The following is a 17987-nucleotide window of genomic DNA, read 5'->3' on the forward strand; positions in this document are numbered from 1 at the left end:
AAAATGACGGGGGTCGCGATCGCAGGCTGTGTCGAGCTTCCGCGATTATCCACGGTACCGGTAAGATGAATTGCACAACATCCACGGATCTCAAATCGATGGATAAATGAATCGATAAAATTAGAAAATTAATGGACGAAACTTTCCGCGGTCGACGGTTTGATTTGATTAGAAACGTTAAATCATCGCGATGCACGAGCGATGATTCCCTCATTGCAGATTCCATTCGTCTTCCATCATAATCCATTTGCCGTTACTATAACAGTTGAAAACTAATGAGAATTCGCGGATTCGCGCCGCTCTTTCTTCAGTCGGCGTAACCTGTAGTTCGCCTTTCTATTCATACGTCTCGATTCTTCGCCAGGCACGTTCTCGCCGGGGACGTTGACACGAAATTCGATTGCATATCGCGATGACGACTTGCATTCAGATGCTATTACCATCCGAAGTTTAATAGCGTCGCGCTATTCATGCCGTTCGATTCAGAGTTTACGCGTAGTTAGGCGAAGTTACGACCGATATAGGCTTTCCGATATAGCCCGTAAGATACGTGTGTCGTAACTCGCCCGATCGCCCGCAAATGTCGGTGTATTTGCGTCGCTAAGCGTCAACTTTCCTCCCGACGCGATTATTTGAGTAAACGTTTTTACGGAAAATAATTCGCTGCCAAAACACACAACCGGTCGGGGAAAACGAGAGACTTTGCGTCAACATTTACGTGAGAATATTTTCGGCGCGTCGATCCGCGTCATTAATTTAACTCGGGCCGCGAAAAAAGAAAAAAAAAAAATTGCTGCAACTGCGAGCTGCGGCAATTACGCGCTTCTCGCCTCCGCGTTTCGTTATCTGCGAGCGTTCGCGTGAACGAACCTCGAGTTTAAGATGCATGAATTCTGCACGATCGCGCGCGCTGTGATGAATTCAAATGAGTTCAAGTGGCGCACGGCGCGCATTGGGAGTCGATTTAACGTCGCGACCTGTCCGGCAACGCGCAACTGTAACACCGCGATAACTTTTAACGTATCGAGATTTATTGACGAACATGTTGAACGGGGATCGGCCGGCCGTGACGAAACAGCGTGAGAAAGCACTGCACGATGGCCCGATAAAATGACGAGAAAAAGCCCGGAGGAGGGGGGAAAAAGCGCGGATCAGAGGAAGGGCCCGACCATGATAGACGTACACGGACAACTTTTTGTACGGTGAACCGACGTTACGAAACCCCCGTACCTTCTTCACGAACCGCGCGCGAGACGTGATTCGAAATAAATATATATCTCCGACCCTCGGCGGAAACAAACCATTAGATTATTTATGCCACGCTGTCGCCGCGCGCGCTGTTACGCCGTCTGCTTTTAAATATCGCTCGAATTTGTCATCCTCGCGGCTCCCTCCCGCCGAGTTCGCGTTAGAAGTTGGAAAAGCAAAAAGGAAACGACCGGAAACTCCGTGACATCAAAATATATACGGCGAAGCGAATCACGATGTGCCCGTTCAACGATCGCGAGATCGCTTCTGCCCTTGGCAGACGCTTCAGTTGAGCATCTGTTGAATTACCGAGCGCAATAACATGGCAACACTGCGACTGATATGAAGCTGTGTGCATCAGACTACATTAAACGACCGTGGCGATGAAGTCGTGACATGTGAATCTCGCGAGAAGTTCAGATATTTAATTTTACCGAGATCGTCAAAATTAGCAACCGCGTTCTTCGCGTCGAATCTTTTTTTTTAAATAGCTGCGGCTGCCAAATAGAGTCAAGGATTTTCGATGTCAAACACTTGTCGCAATTGTACTTTGCATGGAAGCTTATCGCTTATCAACGAGCGGATCGCATCGCAATATTTTTGTAGACGCTTACGTTTAATCTGCGGCTTACTCGATTCTTCTCGATCAATCTTGTTAAAGATATCGTGATACGCTGATCAAGTCTTAAAAGGAAAACTGTATATTTATTTTTTTTCCTCTTATTTTATCAATTGATCGTTGGAGCATTAAGACTCTTATTATTATTATTATTATTGCCTTTTTAATGTGCGTACCAGGAAGTCTACGATTCTTCGAGAGGGTCGAGCTAACATTACCGGGACACTTTATCAATAAGAATTTATGACCATGATGTTCCATGCGGGTGCGGAACTCGCCATCCTCAATTTGACATATTACTCCGCATTATGTCGTGTCGCTTGAAATCCTACGACAAAGAGATATGGAGACGCAAATGCGGTCGGAATTAAAAAGTAAAAAAAAACACAGACGCCACGGAGAGTAAAGAATTGTCGGTTTTATCTGCGAAGTTCGACGTGTAAAAGTCGCGGTTCTTTTTTTTGCGTTTAACCTTGGTAAAGTCAAATAACTTCTGTGGGAGTACAGCGGGAGGTCGTCGCCGATGACGCGCGATTTAACAAAACAGACGCGCGAAGTGTTTTAGCGATAGCGACTTCGGCGCGGCGGTTTCAGTAACGGCGCGCCCGCGTTGTTTTTAAAGGAAGAGCGATAAAGAAGTTCCTTCGGCCTCGTTGCTCCGGCCTCGTTCCACTAATAAGCGCGCTTCATCCTGCGCCAACGCGGCCTCGTTTCGCGTGTTTTTCTCGTCTCGCGAGCGTTAAAGCAACAAAAAAAAAAAGCGAAGAAGAAAATATGCATATAACGCCACCAGACAATTTTCCTCTTTCAAGGCGTTGGCTTTAAACTTTTAAAGCGACGCAAGCGGAAGCCGTCGAACTGCTTAGATCGAAGCCCGGCGAGCCGCTCGCTTGCTTCTTCGCTTCCTCGCCGAGTACTTGACGTTTAACCCTTCGCGGTATACGAAGTGAAATTGACGGACGAATCTTAAGAATTCGAACGGACGTAATAAATGTAAGGAGAAGTGAGAAATAAGGGAAACCGCTGCTCAGTTATCGTTGTATTATCGTAGTAAGCAGAGTCTTAATAAAGATAAATGATGTCTTATCATGTGGCGACAATAGACGCGCATTAAACTTATATAATTACACTGACGTGAGATTAAGTCGTGCGTAATAACTTCATGATTTTTATACTCACTTCTATAACGTACAATTTTACATCTCTATTAATTTCTCATAAATTGCGATCTTTTAATATTTTCTGCTTCGCAAAATATTTGAAAGAGATTCCCACGGTCTCTGCCTTTTATATTTGAAGGTGTATCTTTTTTTATGAGCTTATCCGTCTATTTTTCAATGTTTAAACGATTAGCGACTTATGTTACATCCTGTTCATGGCTCATCTACACTAACGGTTTTACACGTTATCGAATTGTTCATGGCCTACGAATGACAAATTAGCTTCGAAACGGGTTCTCCCGAATGTCCGCCGTTTTTATTTTTCGCCGCTTCTCTTACAACATCAAAAACACATTTGACGCGAGATAACACGGCGGTCGATAAGAGCAGCGTTAGTTCAATCGAGAGGAAACGCGACGCGCATGAATCTGTTCGCTAAATTTTTTTTTCTTTTCTTTTCACGTCACTAATGTCGCTAAATTCCAGCTTCGAGAAATATATTCCTTTATCGGCGGTTTTCGAGCCGGACGCTGTGAAACGCGGCAACTTTTCGTCCGCCCATTTGTATCAATCGACCCGATGAACAGTGCGCGTCTGTGTTTCAGCACGCCGCGCGTACATTTTCGTTAAACAGACTGACACTTGTTCGATACTTGTCCGAATGCTCGCGAGACTTGCGGCGCGTCGCTGATATATCTGTTATCGATATTTCGACCTAGGTTTTCCATGCGAAAATCGCGCAAGTTGACCCGTGTACACATATCGGTCCGAGGACCATCAGTATGCGTGCCTCTGCGCGCGTACGTGCATCCGCGCGTGTGTGCGCATTTGCGTCATGTGGGTTCGTTGTTTGTCCCGAGGGCAGAACGACCAGCTGTCTCCGCAGTCTCGTTTTATTTGCGTCCCTTCGCCCCGCGTCCCTCCCCGCCCCACCCCCTTCCCCACCACTCGGCGTGACCTCACCACCCTTCCTCCGGGGCTCCACGCATCGATCGCCAGCATGCGTGTTTAAGCATCGATGCACTCTGCGCACGTAAAGGGAGTAAATAGTATAGTCGTGGGCACCAACCCAGTTATGGCACGGCGTGGCGAGATATTGCTAAGGGAACCGCCTGCCGAAAGCTTTCCTTCACGATAAAAGCCGATCGCACGTCGCGCGCGCGCGCGCGCGCGATAAAAGTTACGACCGATCTTTCTTTTCTTTTTTTTTCCTTTTGACGCGGCTATCGCTTGTATCTCAAAGTACACAGAGTTACACGTTCGCCGTTGTGTACAATGGATACAATGCGATACGTCCACCCGTGATTGCATGCGTTTAAAAGTAACTATAACCGGCCGCACGTTCTAACGAACTTTCGCGCGGCGCATGAATTAAAAAGCGTGAATGTCTTTAGGTGAGAGTTACTCGGGACGAACTGCTAGTTCGTCTCCATATAGTATTCATAAGAATTTCTAAAAGCGCAGCTGCGTCCTTTTGTTATAAAAAATGCAACCCGTCTCGATAAAGCCGCGCGCTTGCCTCGGTCGCTTCGCAAAATTACGCTCGATTTGCCCTAAATTAACTAACAAAGTTGTAAGCCACTGGGCCGGAAAACGCCACAGCGCCGCGCCCTAAGCTCGCAACTTGCAACTCATAACCGTGCTACGGGCATCACGCTCTTTTTTCCACCCCTAGGATGTTACAATAACTTCCATTGAACGTCTCAGGCACGAAACGCGCCAATGCAATCTTTCATCGTGTCGATATCAGCCGCGCCAGCAGTCCACCCAGATTACAACCCGGCTAAAAGCACATCGCGTTTTCCAATTTTTCTTGAGTGACGAGATCGCGACGACGGAAATATCGACGCTACGTTTGCAAACAAATAGGAATGTAGAAATCGTTTGTTCAGCGAGAGAAAATTGCTGTTGGTAAAATTTTCCAGGTTTCGTTGTTTTTTTCATTTATTTTAATAGAGAGAGAGAGAGAGAGAGAGAGAGAGAGAGAGAGAGAGAGAGAGAGAGAGAGAGAGAGAGAGAGAGAGAGAGAGAGAGAGAGAGAGAGAGAGAGAGAGAGAGAGAGAGAGAGAGAGAGAGAGAGAGAGAGAGAGAGAGAGAGAGAGAGAGAGAGAGAGAGAGAGAGAGAGAGAGAGAGAGAGAGAGAGAGAGAGAGAGAGAGAGAGAGAGAGAGAGAGAGATCGGTGCGAATAAGCGGAAATACGCTGCTTTTCCCTTAAATTAATATCTCGAAAATTAGGATCGAACGAGGGAACATAAACACTTCCCGTAGTCCGTCGTGAGTTGTGAATTATTGCGTCATGTCTGTACGCCGAGCTAAAACACAGTTCATTTTTTATTCACGCGCGTAGCCGCGCTGGCAAGAAGAACGAGAGTTTTACAACTGTGTCCCTTGTGCGAGGAGACATTCACAAAAGAATGTTGCGGAAAGGGAGAAGCGGAGAATAGATAATCGCTTTGCTTGTATCTACAAAGGGAATATGTCAATGCAAATTTCTTTTCGCAAATCGGGGGACGATGTCCACATTGATGTTTCGCTAAATTTTCACTCTTTCCGCAACTGCGGAAGCTTGTCAATATTTTTGTTCGGGAAGTAAAACGCATGAACGGTTAACTCGATGATATAATGCTAAGATTAACGATCAATGGATATTCTGTTTTTTTTTCTTTTTCGACGATGATTTCTCGCTCTCTTATTTCCAGCGAGATCTGTCGGTCCTTTGTCTCGTAGACGAACTTTAGGCATCCGGGGGATCGGGTCTGGTGCCACTTTGAGACTCGTACAGTCCATTAACGACCAACATCTGGCCCTTGCAGCCAGCTGCCATCCGGTAAAAGGCAATCCACAACCAGCGTCGAACGCGAAGTACGTGCGCGCCCGAATATTTAGGCTCGTCTCTTATTTCCTTCTTTATTTTCCCAGCGACATTATAGTGGGAAATTTGTGTGATATCAAGTTTCAAGACGCCGTTCTGTCGGCACCTGCGACGCGCCGCATCTTGAAACATGAAAAACACGCGGTTAAACGGCGAAATTTCGCAATCCTCAGATTCGTCGCGTTTAGCTTAATGTCGTAATTTAGCGTCCGCTCTCGCGTCATAACGCGCGAAGATTGCCTTTAATTTTCTCTCGGCGTTTATAAATCTTAAAATCTTTTACGATATTTTCGCGGCGTGCACGCACAAATTGCACGGTGACTGAAAAATATTGCTCCAATAAAAATTTACTGCCTCGCGCGCAGTTACGCAGCGCAGATCCTTCGAGGGGACAACGGCGCAGTTACGCGTCGCACCGAGATATCGCGTATATAAGAAACGAGGGAAAGGAAACAATATAGCGCATGTTCTCAGTTTTTTTTCCTTTTTTCTGAAATAGAGAACGTATATCTTGAGCGTGTTCGTCAGAGACAACGGATCGTATCTGCGCGGTCGCTTTCTGAAACCGGTTGAAAGAGGAGTAGATGAGAAACACAATAATTCAGTAACCTGTGAGAAATTCTCGCGAATTTAAAATGTTTTGAGAAATTCTCTCTCCCTCTTTCTCTACCTAAAGATATTTTAAATCAATAAATTCGCGTTTTATTCTTTTAGCCTTTTTCGGGAGGTTTTTTTTTTTGTTATTATGTTTGTATCAAACACTAAATAAATAAAATTTTTCATAAATTTTAAGAGATTTTAAAGCGAATCGATAAAATATTCGATCGTATCTGCGCGGTCGCTTTCTGAAACCGGTTGAAAGAGGAGTAGATGAGAAACACAATAATTCAGTAACCTGTGAGAAATTCTCGCGAATTTAAAATGTTTTGAGAAATTCTCTCTCCCTCTTTCTCTATCTAAAGATATTTTAAATCAATAAATTCGCGTTTTATTCTTTTAGCCTTTTTCGGGAGGTTTTTTTTTTTTGTTATTATGTTTGTATCAAACACTAAATAAATAAAATTTTTCATAAATTTTAAGAGATTTTAAAGCGAATCGATAAAATATTCGATTCGATTAATCAAAGCGCACTCCTGCGAATAATTATATTTGCATTGTAAGTGTGAGGTGAAAATACCATACTAAATGCAATTATTTAATTTCGCCGCATAAATATTGCGGCCCGTTTGATTTTCAATACTAATTTCATATTAATTACGCATAGCAATGTAACCAAAATGATTAGTTTGCCTTCCATGAGAGATTAATCGCGTTGGCTTTAATAATACACCCTGAAATACATTAGTAATTATACCACAACGCGTTAATAATCATGCTTGGCCTCACACAAATTACAGATGTGGCAATAATGAGACGTAATTTGGTCTCTAAGGGCAATTAATGCCATTTATTTTGAATATTGAAATATTTAACGTTATTAATTACCGCCGAATCGTTGGTGAATTTGCATTCTCCATTTGCAAAATGTTTATTTCCTCTTTTTTTTTTTTTAATTAAGAACGCGACGGTCGAACGAGACGAGGGAATTGCGTAAACTAAAGACAATGGAAATTGTGTTTGAATATCTTATGACTCCGGTTTCCTCATTGTTCAACGGGGATAATCGCGTTTTATTCGTATTATCTTGTCGCGCGCAGCCCTTTGGGGGTGGCTGGCTGGCTGGCTGGTTGGCTGGCTGGCTGGCTGGCTGTCTGTCTGTCTGTCGACTCAGGGTCTTCATACAACGGGACGGATTAACTTCCCTCGTATGCCACAAAAACAGGTTCTCCCCTCAAAGTCTCTCTTTCATGGCCGCGACGCGGACTCGACTCGGCGGACATTTTATCGTCGCGCTCGTAACTCCCGTTGAAAATCTCTTCTCATTGCGCTTTTGCGTAACGTTTATTACGCGTTGCGCTACGATATTCACCGGTATATACCGCTATGCGGACCGTAATGGGGAAATTCGGTGTGGCGGACGCTGATGCGCCGGGCGCATCTCTCGCAACAATCGCCGCCGGCTAGCCCGAAACTACTTCTCTCCAGTACATTAAGCTAGATTACCGCGATTAGCTGTGCCGCGCGCGTGTAAACTTGTTGGCGCGAAGCGTTTGGCATCTGGCAGCGAGATACTGATAACACACATTGCGGTCAAGCTCGCGGAGCTGCGCCCGAAGCTTTATCGCGCCGATAACTCCGCGCGAAAAAGTCGTTTCCTACCGAGATTAGGCGCGGCGACGCGCTACGCAACAATTTCGCGTGCAAAAACCCGTCGTTAAATTAATACCTGGGCGTATTATTTTTAAACCTGTTCCTCCTCTCTGTTTACAATGCGCGAGGAGGATTAAAATATTTCGACATCGATAAATCCGAACAGGAACGTCAGCGATTCGTGACTGTATGCAAAAGTGGAATTTTACGAGAAAAACAATTTCGTCGTGCCAAGAATTTATTATTATATTTTTAAATTCACGGAGAGGCCGTAGACTCGCCAATGGCAGAAGACGTGTGCGCGCGTTCCGACTGGACGGATTGTTATAATGAGAATTAGCGTGATGTGAAATTTGACCAAGGTGATAGCGCGTTCACAAATTCGTTTTATTGTAAACACTGATTTGTATTCAATAGGTCTATGTCTTGACTCGAGCGAGCGTGGCGCTGCTTTTAATATCATTCAAATTAAATAGCTTCGTTAAAGGCGTCCTTAAGGCGAGACCAGTGCTAACGGATCATTATCATCGCCTTCCGCTTTTTGTTTGCGTAGAATATATTCATGTGGAATAAAGTAGAGAATATATTTTCATATATATTTTCATGATTAATAGCAACTATGAGCGCGATAATGATGATACGCCGGCATTATTTTGCAAAAAACAACACGGGAATTATGTGCATAAACTTTCTTATTTATTTATATTTAGATATCTCGGCATTCTGTTTTTCTCAAGAAACTAATTTTAAAAATTATGCACGTGAAATACTTTCGTCACGACTGAAATTTGGACGCGGCGCGCGCGGTTCGGCTGGTACGAAGCGCGATTTTCACCTCGCGGGATTGCCACACTTCGGAGCTCGCCTTGAGACGTCACTGTTATTAAGGCGGGAGTCCGACCACGTACGTATTACACAGCGTTTCAATATTCCGCATTAATTCGATTCGGTGTTTTCTCAATGGCGTCCACTCGCTTCAGGTTTTATTTTTTTCGGCTGTGCTGAATATAAATCAGTGTGAGATCTACGCGATTAGCAATTATCAAACATTGATTTCGAATGATCGGCAGCACCCATTGTACGTCGCTCTGCACGCAGGCGAGGAAACGAGGCAGCTGCGCGACCGGGTGAAAGCAGAGACGAGGTGGGGCTCTCGTTGTAAAGAGGGGCGCTCCAGTTCTTCGCTTCTGCCCACACTCGAGACCCCCGCTAAAATCGAATCGCATTTAGGCGCTATATCCAGTCGCATCACGTTTAATCGGAGAGAATATTCCTATCCCCGGCGCTCTTTATAAACGCGCGTTTATGGAAACTTTCCTCGACAAGTATCTAGAATCCACTTTCCGCCGGCGTCAAATGCAACCGCGTTTGCTCGATTTATCTTTAGACCGTGCAATCGCTTTTTGCGAGGACGCCGTTCGACTTTGTTGTTTTCGACATGGATCAGCTACGTTATCCGCTAGATAGACCGGTGCGTCGATCTACTTTATATATTGGCCGCCGATATACGTGGCCCGTTTATCGACTGGCGGAGCCGTTTTTAGCGTTAACGTAAGCGTAAAAATTATCGCCCGAGCGCGCAGCTACTGACCTAACTTAATACATATTTCCGACGTGGAGCAGACATATTTACGTCGCCGCCCGCGCACGCCTCGTTATTTTGTTTTGCAATTTCTCCCGGGCTCTCTTTCTCCGTCTTTCTCTTTTTCTTCGTCTTTCTCTCTTTCTCTCTGTCTTTCTTCCGCGCTCGATCGTGCGCGACACGATTGTGTGTCCCGATGACGAAGCGAGACTGGTGCGTCCGATGCTAATTTGAACGTAAAATTTCTCGCGCAGGTACGCGATCGACGACCTAATTTAGTCTCCGCCGAAATAATTTATAGCGTGGCGCCGCTATTTGCCGTTCGTAATCGTTTCCGCTCGATTATTTACGACACGGAGCGCGGTAAGTGAAGACGGGGCTTAATTTCAGTTTCATGTAAAACTTCGCACGGAAAGATAAGGGACACCTCGACACTCATCGGGCGTTCGGGCAGTTACGTGTATTCTGTTTTATTCGCTCTTTACTCTCGAGTAGGCCAATACTTCGCCAATACTTCGCCAATACTTCGCCAGCACGGTGCTGCCGATTCAAAGGGCACCCGCCAGCAAACATCATTCTATTTCCTCTTAATCCTCAATAATCGCTGCATTAGCAGTGAGTGATGAGAATGAATTGTGAGACCAGCTTCTATACCTTTCTTCTCCGCAATAACAGAATTTCGCGTATATAAAATACCATTACAATGTACAGTCGTCTAATTTATTTCGCCATATTTGGAAAGGAAATCTGAAATTGCAAAAATGAAGAAAATTTGAGATAATTACGGATTCGTTTGTTGTTAAAGAAATTGGTGTATAGATGCGGTTTTTCGGGACACCCGGTGCGTCTCTTTTTATTTTTTCTTCGTCCTTCGCTACGTCATTGTGCCCTTCGTCTCGTCGACTCCCCCATTGGAAGATTCATCTTTTGCTTCAACAAAAAGCGGGTATCCCAAGCCTGTTGGAACATGTTAGAACCGGCTTTAGAACCTCTTATACCGTTTACTTAAGTGCATGCCAGTTCGGGTCACGGTTTTACACGCAGGTTCCGCACTGCTCGTATTGGTCTCTCCATTGTGAAGCACGATCCGGATCGTTTCGTTGCAATCTTCGTCGTGAAAGGTTATCACACGATCGCCCAAGCGTTTTGCGCCCGGAACAATCGAGCGCGCTCCGCTTCGTGAGAGGGAAGCGTGCGCGAAACGACTGGATATCGCGAATGCGTCGTCTATTCTCCGCGTTTTTAATTAGAGCTAAACGCTGTTCCGTAATTAAGCCTTTGTTCGCCGAGCGCGCCCGCAGCGGGGAGGCGCGTGTCTGCGAAGGGACAAAAAAAAAAACGCAAGATAATCACGAACGGTTCGGTTCGATGAGTCAACGATTACGTTCGAAAATCCTGACGGCGATTTCTCGGAAATCCATTTTCTTCGAAACTGCCCGTGCCTTTTGAGTGTAATACAATTGTTCTGCGCTCTCGCGCCGAAAGCTACACTTTTCAGCTTGAGTCCGCGCTGGATTCGAGAAAGAAAAAAAGGACGCTGCTTATCGCGCAGGTTTGCCACCCCCGACAGATGTTTCTCGAGGGTGGAAGAACGGAATGTGCGTGGTTCTTCTTGTGCTGAGGGTTCTCTCATAAATATGTTCGGCTCTCCGGTGTTACTAGGACTTTGCTTTGTTCGCTCTCCGCGGATACCCGCAGCTTTGCTATCTTTTTTAAAGCAATTCAAAAATTCCTCCGGCATGACTTGAGAGAAACTCAAAAGTCTTTTTAATTTTTTCTTTTTATCCTCGTGTTTTAATTATCTTCATGAATTTTCCATTTGCTTCGAGAAGCGAGAAGCACTGAGAAACACGGAAAAGCGTGATTTTCCACTTTTTGTAAGGTTGTGAAGCCGAGTATATATTTTAAACAAATAATAATGTTTATTACTGTACTTCTCTTGAAAAGCAATCCTTTCTTTTCTTTTCTCTCGTGCTTCTCTAAAGTTTTCAACTCTGACTCATCTCCGATTTCTCTTTTACCGATTCACCCGCCTATTGGCTTTCTCTATTCTTCCTACTAATATTCGATATATATTATCTAAATTACCTAAGTTTTTTATCTATTTATCCTATTTCCGATTTTTACATTTTTTAATTTATGAATCATTGCATTGGCTACGTAATCATGTTTTCTCATGTAGTTTATATCCATTGTGCGGTTCTATTTGTCCCGGCACTTCTCAGATTCAATAAATCTTTCCTCTTTCTCTCTCTCTCTCTCCCCCCTCCTCCTTCTCCTCCTCTCCCTCTCTGCCTACCTTTCGCTTGCTCTGGTAACCGTGACCAACGCGAATGCACGGAGGCAGGAAATTGGAAATGCAAACGTTGCAAGGAGTCGACGACACGAGGTGGGAAATTGATGTTTCTCGAATCCTCGTGCATCGCCGTTCTAACTTCACCTGCCAGAATTCGAAGCGCCGTCGATCCGTCGCGACTCGACTATCCGGAAGTGAAATCCTCTCCAGACACTCTACCCCTCGGCGTATCCCAGAATGGCTTCGTTATTGGAACGGCGAATTTGATTAAGGACGTCGGCATTCTCCATCGCGGCCGGATCCCCACGTTTCTTTTTCGTGGATATGTAATCCTCCCTCTTCGTGTATCCTCTCACATATTCCACCCATTCCTGGTCCTTTCTATTGCCCGCCTCTTTCGTCGGCGAAACGTTTTCACATGGGACGGCGACGCGAATTATTATCGTTCTTCGATAAGATTTGAAACACGTTTTCCGAATATAATTATTTTAAAGTAACTTGATAAATTATAAAATGGATATTATTGGTACGCAAAAATTTTCAACGCGTCGTAGTAGCGTATATCGAACATTGGTAATTAATTTCACATTCTTCATTAAATTCTCCTTTGATAATTTTTTTTTTTTTATAAAACCACCCGTTAGAGCATAATGCATATTTACATGAGATTAAAATGAAATAATAATTAGCACAGAAATGCGGTTTTAATTCACGTTACGCGCGCTAATATGAAAGTTTAATTCACGTTGCGTTGAATTAAGTGGAATTTTCACGGTACCAAGGGGTTAATTACCGGCTTTCCGTTATGAATTTCCCGTCGAGTCGAAAGCAATCGTTCTTTTTTACGTTTCTCTCGAAGGAGAGGGAGAGAGAGAAAGATATATATATATATATATATATATATATATATATATATATATCGTCGCTTTTAACTGCGAGTTACGACGAGATTTGACGCTAATGACCGTCTAAGTAGATTTAAAGCTATCCCGCCGTTATACGTCCCGCCATGCTGCACATCGTGTTTTTTTTTTGCAATCATCGTAGTATGGCGAATGCCAACTTCCACATGTAGCACGTATCAAGAGACAAATGGTCGCGGCAACCGAGTATTGCAACAAATTCCGTCGCTAAACAATCATTTATCGCAGATACGTGCTGCGTATCTTTCGCAACTCGCTCCGCCAGAAGTTTGCTCACGGATACGAAAAGGGCATCGTCGTGAAGGATCAGTACAAAGAGGCGCGGCGGCACGAGATACTTAGGTATAGCTGCGAGTACAAAGTTACAACGGGAAGAATGAAAAATGCTTCTTTTGTTACAGTTTGTCTATACACGACTCGTCGTCGTGAAGTCGCTTTTCGCAGCGCGATAAAAGGCACCGCTTCAAAAAAAAAAAAAAAAAAAAAAAAAAAACTACGCAGTTTCGTTTCTCTCTTTATCGTACGGGCCACGCCAGGCCTTAATTCGACAATCAAATATTATTGCTATCGACGTGGTCGCTCGAGAGCGTCCTCGTCGTTCGTGACGCACAAACACGGTGATAAAGAGGCGGTACTTACATGCTTCCTGCGATAAAAAAAATTCGTGCGCGGTTTATTACGCGACAAAACGCGAAGGAGAGATTCATTTGATCTTTGCAGCGCGCTGACTTCTTCGGTGGAAAAAAATGCTTGCGCGCATGTAAAGAGAGATAACGCACGATAAGAGCCTCTTCCGTTTACGATCTCGCGCGGAGCGCGGCAGGGTGAGGAGAGCCCCGGCGAAAGCCGCCGATTTGAAGTAGCCTCGCTAAAGAGAAATGTAAACGAAGCGTGCACGAAGTTTGCGAATTGCGAAATTATAAACTACTCAACCGCGTCGCGAATTGTGTACGCGAAAAGACACGTCGCGCTGCGTCGCTTAATGTAATTCGCCGCGACGTGATAATCAGCTTCATCGATACTAGTTATTTCGTATTATCACGTATTTGCAGATTTCCAAATCGATTGTTTCTCTCCGCGCTTCTTCCTGGCGTATGCAAACGCGTGTTTTCAGCCGCGTGCGCGCACAACGGATACCGCGTGCATGCGTGTGTTGCGCTTTGTTCGCACACACTGGCAGTGAGTCGAGGATACAGCGTCTATACACGTTCCTCGTATCTCATCGCGTCTCGTCTTGCCATGTTGTTTTCGTCGAGGGGGCAGACCTCGTGGATCTCCGACTCTTCGGCTACGTCATAAGCGTCTATTTATATTCCGACGCAGTATATAAACATATACAGGGTGCTCCGCGTAATTTAGTATCGCTAAGCTTGCGCTTGCTCCCTCCATTGCGACCGACGAAGATTAATTATAAATTATATCTATTAATGTGGCGGGCGAAAGTTGTTGAAATCTTAAAATATAAATAAAACAGAAAAGCAAAAAATATTGCTCTTAAACCTTTTCGGTGATTTTGCAATCGTATAAATTAAAATGAAATTCGTTGAGAACTTAATGATTAAAAATATTGAGAAATGAAACGTGAAATGAAAGGATTAAAAAGGTAATGTTGGAGTTGACGCTTAATTTAGAAAGGCAAGTCGCGCGAGACTTTCACACTTGACAGACGCCACTCCGTATATGCGTTCTTTGTGAATGAAGTCGACACAGCATCCGGATCTTTGCCGCGCCGCCTCGCATTGGCGTGTATCGCGGCGACGCCAACCCAGACGGAATTTCCGCTGCGACATTCGCGGCGACAAACGTGTCTGACGTGTTCAACGAAATTATATCAAATGCTCGCCGTAAGAAAATTCGGGCCGTTTATAGAGAAACGCGACACCGCGCTGACATTGGTTCGGATGCTCCGACGTTGTAGACGATCGCAAATACGCGTGTAGGTGTATAAGGTATCCGGTAAATTGCCGTTTCCCGGTCAGCAGAATTTCTGCCGAGGAACGGGAATAAAGTCTGATCGGTATAAGTGCATTAATGCGAGCCATATTCGGTTCTCGGCATCGTATAGCGTCAGGCACTGTCATCACTCGAGGCCTGCAATCTGCCTGAATTACGCGCCACGCAGATTACAGACGCGCGGAGAAACGGCGGAATTTATGACTGCATATACGGCGGTCGCCGAGATCGAGCTGGAAAGCTCATCTTCGCATAAAGACAACCGCGGTAATTTGCAAATAATTTAGAAAGCTGCGCTTTTTTCGTCGTTTTTGTGTCGCGCAAATGTTTTTTTTTCTTTCCTTTATTCGAGAGCGATCCGTTCTTATACCTTACTCGGCTCTCCCTTAACCGGAAACGGCGCGGAGCCGCTATCGATGCCGTCACGATCCGACATTCGCCATTCCCCGGCATCGTTTGCGCTAACAAACCGCGAAAGCAGCGAACCGCCATCGCGGCGTGTCCGTTAATGGACAAAGCCGTTCGCGATGCCTGCATTTATCGCCGTCCCGCCGCGGAAAGGTCTTTTGTTCCACTTACACCATTAACCGTAAGGAACGGTCACAAGTCATAATTAAACACAACGCTAACGGTGCATACGTGGATTACGGAAGCTGAGGAGAATTACGGCCGCGGAAAGATTCCGTTGTCGCGAGATTGCGTTTCTCGTCGTTTCACGTCTTTTCCGGATCGCGACCGTTCGCCGCGCGCACATTCATCGCGCGTATCGCGCGGAGGGCCGCTGAAAAATCGAGCGATATCCACGAGTGCCGTCCAATTAGTTCGGGTCAAAGAAATTTACTCGTCGCCGTTACGGTACGTCACGTTAATTGCACATCGCCGACTCCGGGGGCGATTATCGCACATCGGCCTGTCGGAAGGCGCGATACATTGTGCCGGCAATAAAATCGCTAATCCGCCGATAAACGCATTCGAATCGGGGTCGACTATTTATAATTCCATCGAGATGTGCTTCTAGGCGAGTTATAGCCGCGCCCGACATTGTGTTTGCGATCGATATGCACGATATGTATACGTAATGTTACCGCGGCGATATCAAACGCGATTTTTTTTAATTCACATCGCGACGCGTATTTTCGAATCTTCGCCCGACCAAATTGCCAATTTGACTCATTTGCGACGCAGTAATATTTTGTTAAAGCACTTGGATAATCCAATATACACGCGGTAATTGGTAATTACCGTATGGCGTGACGTAACATTTACGCAACACAAAACGAAAGCATCGTCAACGAGCTTGCACAACAATAACGTTAATAACGAAGATAATGACAGGGTATTTAATTATTGCTTGTTAATTATATAATTTCCAGTCAATCGAAACCGTTAATTATCTTCCTTACTTTTTCTCTTCTTTGCTTGCTTTCTTCTTTCCGTTCTTTTGCAACAAAATTACGTAAATCATACACGCCGCTTTTAAAGGACTCCCCGGGATACGAAAAACGCGTTGTTATTCAAACACACACGGCGTATGTAGCAGCACATGGGAGAACATTGAATTGCTTATACTTAAAATCGATGAAAAACGCCGCGGATGAAAAGCGACGAGGCCGGCACGAAAGTCATTTATTTTTAGCAATTTTATTTCGGGGCTCTCCTTCGCTCCTGCAACAGCAATCGGGCGCGAAAACGGTCGACACAGTTTCCCGTCGCCGTGCGCGTTTCCACGGCGCGCGTCTCCGGGGAAAAGCACGTACGCACGCACGCGAACCGTGAAATTATGCGATGGAACCGATCGGTTTTTCAGGCTATCGAACGGCTACGAATTACAATTTTAAAATCGTCGTTAAAATGCATGAGCTCCCGCGACACGACGCGACGACGACGACGAGGATGATGTGACAACGCTGGTGCGAGAGAACGTGGCTGGAGGTAAAGGTCCTGTGGACACGTAATCTTCTGAAAAAATCGTGCGAACGGAGAAATAATGAATTATCGTGCTTGTTACGCGCATATATTACATCCGCGCGAATGTTTACGCTTCGGGAGTCTGCATGTGAAGCGTAAGCGAGAAATATATTTCTCCTTTTCCTGTTGTTATTACACTGGATTGATAATAGCAGTCGCATTTAATCAGATTCCGCGCTTGTTAAGAATAATTAGTATTATTCTTAACGAGCGTGCGGATAATCAAAGTCGAAAGATCGCGCGGCGAAGATTTACGCGCAGGTCGAAATTTAAATAGTAGCCGTCCTTCGTCCGCGCTCCTTTGCGTCTCGTAGCCATAAGCGGCGCGAATTCTTGCCGATCGATTTCTTTTCTATGTCAGCTGCGTAGTTGCGTACGCCGGGGCAGGATTACGTATTTTTCCACGACTAAAAATATCACGCATGTCAATGTTTGCGGCATAATCGTTTGAGAGATCGAACAAACTACCGTTAATCATGAAATTAGGTATAATAGCTTGTTTTTTTAAGGAGATGAAATGAGAAAGAAAGAGAAATAATCATCTTTTTACGTTAATTTTAGTACATGTTTAATGTGGCACAATATATTTTTATTAAATTGTTGTAGGCGAAATTAGTTTGCAAAACAGCTAAAAATTAATATTATTTGCAGGATAACAGGACGGAGCACCGCTTGCCTCTGACGCAGCATTGCCGCGGGTGAGTTTTTTGCATTAATTCTTTATCGATGATATGTGTTGTGTCGTAATGGGTATCGCGTAGTCGTAATTCATCTACGTTCTTGCTTATTTTTTGCATACTTCAAATGATCGCGAACAGGTTTGAAGAGATTTAGAGATCTATATGTTCGGTGCTCGCTATATGCGCGACATATGCAATCCCTATAAATATTTCGAGAACTGCGGAAAAAATACGTGATGCTCATTAAAGCTGATTAAACAATGCAGGGATTCTGCGCCATTATTTAAAGATTAACGCTTTACATTAAAATGTAATTCAAGTAATAATGCAGAGTGAGAGCAAAATTATGTATTTTCGCGTAAAATCCTCGATATTGTCGATTACGTGGATAATGAGGTGGAGACGATTTTATTTGTTACGTAAAATAGCTGTTGC

At 44.7% G+C, this 17987-nt stretch overlaps 1 protein-coding gene across 3 annotated transcripts in view; it reads left to right on the forward strand.

Annotated features, from left to right (window-relative positions):
- The window catches only part of Ipk1 (Inositol phosphate kinase 1), a 74888-nt gene that overhangs the window by 11390 nt on the left and 45511 nt on the right, over positions 1-17987 (forward strand). For 2 of the 3 annotated variants that reach the window (XM_067348602.1, XM_067348601.1), the window contains one exon: positions 17524-17570. The gene's annotated coding sequence lies outside the window, so the exon portion shown is untranslated. Of the gene's footprint in view, positions 1-16817; positions 16837-17523; positions 17571-17987 lie in introns of those variants that run through there. The other variant, XM_067348603.1, reaches the window with a different exon arrangement.

The sequence above is a fragment of the Linepithema humile genome, chromosome 2, assembly GCF_040581485.1.
Source record: "Linepithema humile isolate Giens D197 chromosome 2, Lhum_UNIL_v1.0, whole genome shotgun sequence".
Classification (NCBI taxonomy): Eukaryota; Metazoa; Arthropoda; class Insecta; order Hymenoptera; family Formicidae; genus Linepithema; species Linepithema humile.